A 7,950-nucleotide genomic window follows, 5' to 3' on the forward strand; every position below is an offset into this window, starting at 1 on the left:
TTCCTTTGGTTTTAAGTAAAAATAAAACCCACATTTTTCATTGTCACCAAGAACTTTATTGAACAACGTATTCACCGTTTTGTTCCACTACCTTCTGCCATTTTTCAGGCAACTTCATAACTCCATCTTCCCAAAACTTTTTATCTCTTTGAGCAAAGAACTGTTCCAGGTGCCTTTTACAATCTTCCAGGGAACTGAAATTTTTTCCGTTAAGAGAACTTTGTAAAGACCGAAATAAATGGAAATCTGAAGGTGCAATGTCCGGTGAAAACGGCAGATGGTGCTGTATGAAAGGAGAGAAGGTTAGCACTCCCCTTGACAAGGAGGGAAGAGGCCTTCGGGCCTAACAACATGCATACAGTTAAGGCATTGCCATTTACTTCATGGCATCTAACAACTGTTTTTAACCATTTATGATAAAAACTCTCCAGAAAGTGGGCACAGAGGGAACCTACCTCAACATAATAAAGGCCATATACGACAAACCCACAGCAAACATCATTCTCAATGCTGAAAAACTGAAAGCACCACTAAGATCAGGAAGGAGACAAGGATGTCCACTCTCACCACTATTATTCAACATAGTTTTGGAAGTCCTAGCCACAGCAATCAGAGAAGAAAAAGAAATAAAACGGGGCTTCCCTGGTGGTGCAGTGGTTGAGAGTCCGCCTGCCGATGCAGGGGACACAGGTTCGTGCCCCGGTCTGGGAGGATCCCACGTGCCGCAGAGCAGCTAGGACTGTGAGCCACGGCCGCTGAGCCTGCGTGTCCGGAGCCTGTGCTCCGCAAAGGGAGAGGCCACACAGTGAGAGGCCCGCATACCACAAAAAAAAAAAAAGAAAGAAAAGGAATACAAATTGGAAAAGAAGAAGTAAAACTGTCACTGTTTGCAGATGACATGATACTATACATAGAGAATCCTAAAAATGCCACCAGAAAACTACTAGAGCTAATCAATGAATTTGGTAAAGTTGCAGGATACAAAATTAATGCACAGAAATCTCTTGCATTCCTATACACGAATGATGAAAAATCTGAAAGAGAAATTAAGGAAACACTCCCATTTACCATTTCAACAAAAAGGATAAAATACCTAGGAATAAACCTACCTAGGGAGACAAAAGACCTGTATGCAGAAAACTATAAGACACTGATGAAAGAAATTAAAGATGATACCAACAGATGGAGAGATATACCATGTTTTTAGATTGGAAGAATCAATATTGTGAAAATGACTATACTACCCAAAGCAATCTACAGACTCAATGCAATCCCTATCAAATTACCAATGGCACTTTTTACAGAACTAGAACAAATCAACTTAAAATTTGTATGGAGACACAAAAGATCCTGAATAGCCAGAGCAGTCTTGAGGGGAAAAAACGGAGCTGGAGGAATCAGACTCCCTGACTTCAGACTATACTACAAAGCTACAGTCATCAAGACAATATGGTACTGGCACAAAAACAGAAACATACATCAATGGAACAAGATAGAAAGCCCAGAGATAAACCCATGCACCTATGGTCAACTAATCTATGACAAAGGATGCAAAGATATACAATGGAGAAAAGACAGTCTCTTCAATAAGTGGTACTGGGAAAACTGGACAGCTACATGTAAAAGAATGAAATTAGAACACTCCCTAACACCATACACAAAAATAAACTCAAAATGGATTCCAGACCTATATGCAAGACCAGACACTATAAAACTCTTAGAGGAAAACATAGGAAGAACACTCTTTGACAAAAATCACAGCAAGATCTTTTTTGATCCACCTCCTAGAGTAATGGAAATAAAAACAAAAGTAAACAAATGGGACCTAATGAAACTTAAAAGCTTTTCCACAGCAAAGGAAACCATAAACAAGAGGAAAAGACAACCCTCAGAATGGGAGAAAATATTTGCAAATGAATCAACGGACAAAGGATTAATCTCCAAAATATATAAACAGCTCATGCCTCTCAATATTAAAGAAACAAACAACCCAATCAAAAAATGGGTAGAAGACCTAAATAAACATTTCTCCAAAGAAGACATACAGATGGCCAAGAAGCACATGAAAAGCTGCTCAACATCACTAATTATTAGAGAAATGCAAATCAAAACTACAATGAGGGGCTTCCCTGGTGGCGCAGTGGTTGAGAGTCCGCCTGCCGATGCAGGGGACGCGGGTTCGTGCCCCAGTCTGGGAGGATCCCACATGCCGCAGAGCGGCTGGGCCCATGAGCCATGGCCGCTGAGCCTGCGCAACCAGAGCCTGTGCTCCGCAACGGGAGAGGCCACAACAGTGAGAGGCCTGCGTACCGCAAAAAAAAAGACAAAAATAAACTACAATGAGGTATCACCTCACACCAGTTAGAATGGGCATCATCAGAAAATCTACAAACAACAAATGCTGGAGAGGGTGTGGAGAAAAGGGAACCCTCTTGCCCTGTTGGTGGGAATGTCAATTGATACAGCCACTATGGAGAACAGCATGGAGGTTCCTTAAAAAACTAAAAATAGAATTACCATATGATCCAGCAATCCCACTACTGGGCATATACCCAGAGAAAACCATAATTCAAAAAGACACATGCACCCCAGTGTTCAATGCAGCACTATTTACAATAGCCAGGTCATGGAAGCAACCTAAATGCCCATCGACAGATGAATGGATAAAGAAGTTGTGGTACATATATACAATGGAATATTACTCAGCCATAAAAAGGAACGAAATTGAGTCATTTGTTGAGATGTGGATGGATCTAGAGACTGTCATACAGAGTGAAGTAAGTCAGAAAGAGAAAAACAAATATCGTATATTAACGCATGTATGTGGAACCTAGAAAAATGGTACAGATGAACTGGTTTGCAGGGCAGAAGTTGAGACACAGATGTAGAGAACAAGCGTATGGACACCAAGGGGGGAATACCGTGGTGGGGTGGGGATGGTGGTGTGCTGAATTGGGCAATTGGGATTGACATGTATACACTGATGTGTATAAAATTGATGACTAATAAGAACCTGCAGTATAAAAAACAAACAAACAAACAAAAGACAACTAATACTAAACTTTCTTTGGGTTATTTGTATGGAAATATGTTAATATAAATGTTTCAGACATTACATGAAATTTCTAAAAATCTTATATGTTCTGGTATAATGTTATAAGTCATAATTCTAGTTATTACTTTAAAATGTATATCTCAGAAATAAAAAAAATTAAAAAATAAAGAAAAAAATAAAGGAAAAAAAAGAAAAAAAAAGGTAAAGAAAAAAAATAAAGAAAATAATAAAGAAAGAAAAGAAAGAAAATGGCCGATGAATGAGAACTTCCCAGCCAAGCTGTAATTGTTTTTGCCTGGTCATCAAACAAACGTGCAGTCTTGCATTATCCTGATGGAAGATTATGCGTTTTCTGTAATTCTGGATGTTTTTTGTCTAGTGCTGCTTCCAGTTGGTCTAATTGGGAGCAGTACTTGTTGGAATTAATCGTTTGGTTTTCCGGAAAGAGCTCATAATAGAGCACTCCCTTCCAATCCCACCATATATACAACTTCACCTTCTTTGGATGAAGACCGGCCTTTGGTGTGGTTGGTGGTGGATAATTTTCCTTGCCCCATGATCTCTTCTGTTCCACATTATTGTACAGTATCTACTTTTCATCACCTGTCACAATTTGTTTTAAAAACATAACATTTTCGTTACGTTTAAGTAGAGACTCACATACGGAAATACAGTCAAGAAGGTTTTTTTCCCTTAACTTATGTGAAAACCAAACATCAAAGCAATTAACATAACCAAGCTAGTGCAGATGATTTTCAACTCTTGATTTGGATATTTTGAGTATGTCGGCTATCTCCCGTGTGGTGTAACATTGATTGTTCTCAATTAATGTCTCGATTTGATTGCTATCAACTTCAACTGGTCTACCCGACCGTGTAGCATCATCCAGTGAGAAATCTCCAGCATGAAACTTGGCAAACCACTTTTGACACATTCAATCAGTCACAGCACCTTCTCCATACACTGCACAAATCTTTTTTTGCGTTTTAGTTGCGTTTTTACCTCTCTTGAATTAATAAAGCATAATATGCCGAAAATGTTGCTTTTTTTCTTCCATCTTCAATATTAAAATGGCTTCACAAAAATTCACCAATTTTGATAAGTTTTTTTAAAAATGCATGCTGATATGACAGCTGTCACAATACAATCTAACAAAATTCGAAAACAAAACTTCGAATGAAGTTAAAGACAACTAAGAGATACTAGAGCCATCTTATAGAAAAAACCAAACCCTTTGGCCAACCCAATATTTCTATATATCAGCAATGAACACACGGACAACAAAATTTTAGATGCAATACCACTTACACTTGTGCAAAATAAAAATTAAATACTTAGGTGTAAGTCTAACAAAATATGTAGAACACATACACAGAAAACTACAAAACACTGATGAAATAAATCTAAGGCTTAAATAAATGAAAAGAGACTGTGTTCATGGACTGGAAAATTCGATGTTGTTAACATATCAATTCTTCACAAACTGAAATGCAGATTTAACCTAATTCCTATTAAAATACCAAGAACATTTTCTGTAATATAGACAATACTACTCTAAAATCTATATGGAGGGACTTCCCTGGTGGCGCAGTGGTTGGGATTCCACGGTCCCAGTGCAGGGGGTCTGGGTTCAATCCCTGGTCAGGGAACTAGATCCCACATGCATGCCACAACCGAGAGTTCACATGCCAGAGCTAAGGGGACAGCGTGTGCAACTAAGGAGCCCTGGAGCCGCAACTAAGGAGCCAGCAAGCTGGAACTAAGGAGCCCATGAGCCGCAACTAAGACCCGGCACAACCAAATAATTAATTAATTAATTAATTAATTAAAAATAAAATAAAATCTATATGGAAAGGCAAAGAAATTAGAATAGCTAAAATACTTTATAAAAAGAAAAATAAGGACTTCTCTGGAAGTCCAGTGGTTGATACTTCACCTTTCAATGCAGGGGGTGTGGGTTCAATCCCTGGTTGGTGAGCTAAGATCCCACATGCCTCACAGCCAAAAAAACAAAACATAAAACAGAAGCAATATTGTAACAAGTTCAATAAAGACTTTTAAAAAATGGCCCACATCAAAAAAATTTTTTAAATTTTTTTTAAAAAAGAAGAAGAAAGTGGGAAGAATCAGCCTACCCAATTTCAAGATGTATTATATAGCTTCAGTAATCAAGACTGTATGGTATTGGAGGATGTACAAATACACAGAACAATGGAACAGACTAGAAAACCCGGAAATTGACCCAAACAAATACACTGAAATGAATTTTCACAAAGGTGCAAAAACAATAATGGAGAAAGTATAGCCTTTTAAACAAATGGTGCTGAAGCAAATGTACATTCATAGGGACGGGAACAAAATCCTCTACCTAAACATGACACTTTATACACAAAAATACCTCAAAATGGATTAAACAAAAAATGGAAAACTATAAAAGCTTTACCAAGGAAAAAAAAACATAGGCGTAAATCTTTTTTAGTTCTAAGATTAGACAAAGAGTTCTTAGGCTTGACATCAAAAGCAATATATGTGAGGGACTTCCCTGGTGGCCCAGTGGCTAAGAATCCACCTGACAATGCAGGGGACATGGGTTCAATCCCTGGTCCGGAAAGATCCCACATGCTGCGGAGCAACTAAGCCTACAACTACTGATCCTGCGCTCTAGAGCCTGTGAACCACAACTACTGAAGCCCACGTGCCTAGAGCCCGTGCTCCGCAACAAGAGAAGCCACTGCAATGAGAAGCCTGTGCACCGCAATGAAGAGTAGCCCTCGCACAACAATGAAGAGTAGCCCTCGCTCACTGCAACTAGAGAAAGCCCGCTCAGCAACGAAGACCCAACGCAGCCAAAAATTAATTAGTTAATTAATTTTCTAAAAAATCACTATATATGAAAAGAAAACCTGATAAATTGGACCTCACCAAAATTTAAAACTTTTGTTTTTCAAAAGATTCTAAGAGGATAAAAGACAAGCTGCAAACTTAGAGAAATACTTGGAAACCACATATTTGACAAAGGTCTAGTATCTAGAATATATAAAGAAATCCCCAAACATAACATTAAAAAACAAAACAAAACAAAAACACACCAAACAATTCAACTAGAAAATGAGCAAAAGAAATGAACAGACATTTCACCAAAATGGATATACAGATGGCAAAGTACATGAAAAAAATGTTCAACATTACTAGCCATTAAGGAAGTGGAAATTAAAACCACAATGAGATATCACCACATATCTATCTGAATAGCTAAAATTAAAAATAGTAGTAACAGGGCCTCCCTGGTGGCGCAGTGGTTGAGAGTCCGCCTGCCGATGCAGGGGATACGGGTTCGTGCCCCGGTCCGGGAGGATCCCATGTGCCGCGGAGCGGCTGGGCCCGTGGGCCATGGCTGCTGGGCCTGCGCGTCCGGAGCCTGTGCTCCGCAGCGGGAGAGGCCACAGCGGTGAGAGGCCCGCGTACCGCAAAAAAAAAAAAAAAAAAAAAAAAAAAAAAAAAAAAATAGTAGTAACACCAAATGCTGGCTAGGATGCAGAGAAACTGGATCATTCATATATTACTGGTGGGAATGTAAAATGTTATAGCCACTCTGGAAAAGTTTGACAGTTTCTTAAAAAACTAAACATGCAATTACCATAGGGCAGTTGCACTGAGCAATTGCACTCCTAGGCATTTATCCCAGAGAAATGAAAACTTATGTTCACACAAAAATTTTACAGAAGTTTCCATAGCAACTTTATTTGTAATAGACAAAAAGCTGAGGCAGGGCTTCCCTGGTGGCGCAGTGGTTGAGAGTCCGCCTGCCGATGCAGGGGATACGGGTTCGTGCCCCGGAACGGGAAGATCCCATATGCCGCGGAGCGGCTGGGCCCGTGAGCCATGGCCGCTGAGCCTGCGCGTCTGGAGCCTGTGCTCCGCAACGGGAGAGGCCACAACAGTGAGAGGCCCGCGTACCGCAAAAAAAAAAAAAAAAAAAAAAGCTGAGGCAACCCAGATATTCTTCAATGGGTGAAAATTTAAACAAACTGGTACATCCATACCATAGCAGTAAAAAGGAACAAACTATTGATACACACAACTTGGATCTCCAGAAAATTATGTTGAGTAAAAAAAAAAGCCAGTCCCCAAAGTTTACATACTGTATACTTCCATTTATATAAAATTCTTGAAATGACAAGATCCTAAAAATGGAGAACAGATTAGTAGTTGCTAGGAGTTAAACAGGGAGTGGGGGGGCTGGAGTGAAGTGGGTGTGGCTACAGAAGTGCAACATGAATGATCTTCAAGGTGATGGAAATGTTGTCTTGACTGTATTTGTCAATATACTGGTTGTGATACTGTACTACAGTTCTGCAAAATGTTATTGTTAGGGGAAATGGGGTAAAAGATACACAGGATCTCTGTGCTGTTTTTTACGATTATGTATGAATCTACAATTACCTCAAAATAAAATTTAAAAAAGCGCCTTTTCCTCAGATGGGTCAACTGTCCTTCCATATACTCGGCTAGTCTGGATCATCCATTTAGCTCAAACTGCTCACTCTAGCTCGTTCCTCTCAACAGATACCACCACCACCAAACATTTACTGGGCATTTGTTATGTGACAAAGAACTTTATGTACTAACTTTATGTGCTAAGAACTTTACATGTATTAACTCATTTAATCCTCATGACAAATAACTTTGAATTCTGCTTTTCATAGGACGTAGCAGCCTCAGACACCACTCTATTTCATCCTCATCCATCCACTCCTTTTTTTCCCCTTCCTTTGATAATGAAAAGAGGGGTCCATTTCCCAAATTAAGGGCAATCCTTTCACTTAAGCTCTGGATCATTCCTTCTCAGGATCCTAACTCCATCCAATATCCTCTTTCTTGCGTTTTGAACCCCT

This window comes from Mesoplodon bidens (genome assembly GCF_964165515.1).
Source record: "Mesoplodon bidens genome assembly, chromosome: 8".
In the NCBI taxonomy this organism is placed as follows: Eukaryota; Metazoa; Chordata; class Mammalia; order Artiodactyla; family Ziphiidae; genus Mesoplodon; species Mesoplodon bidens.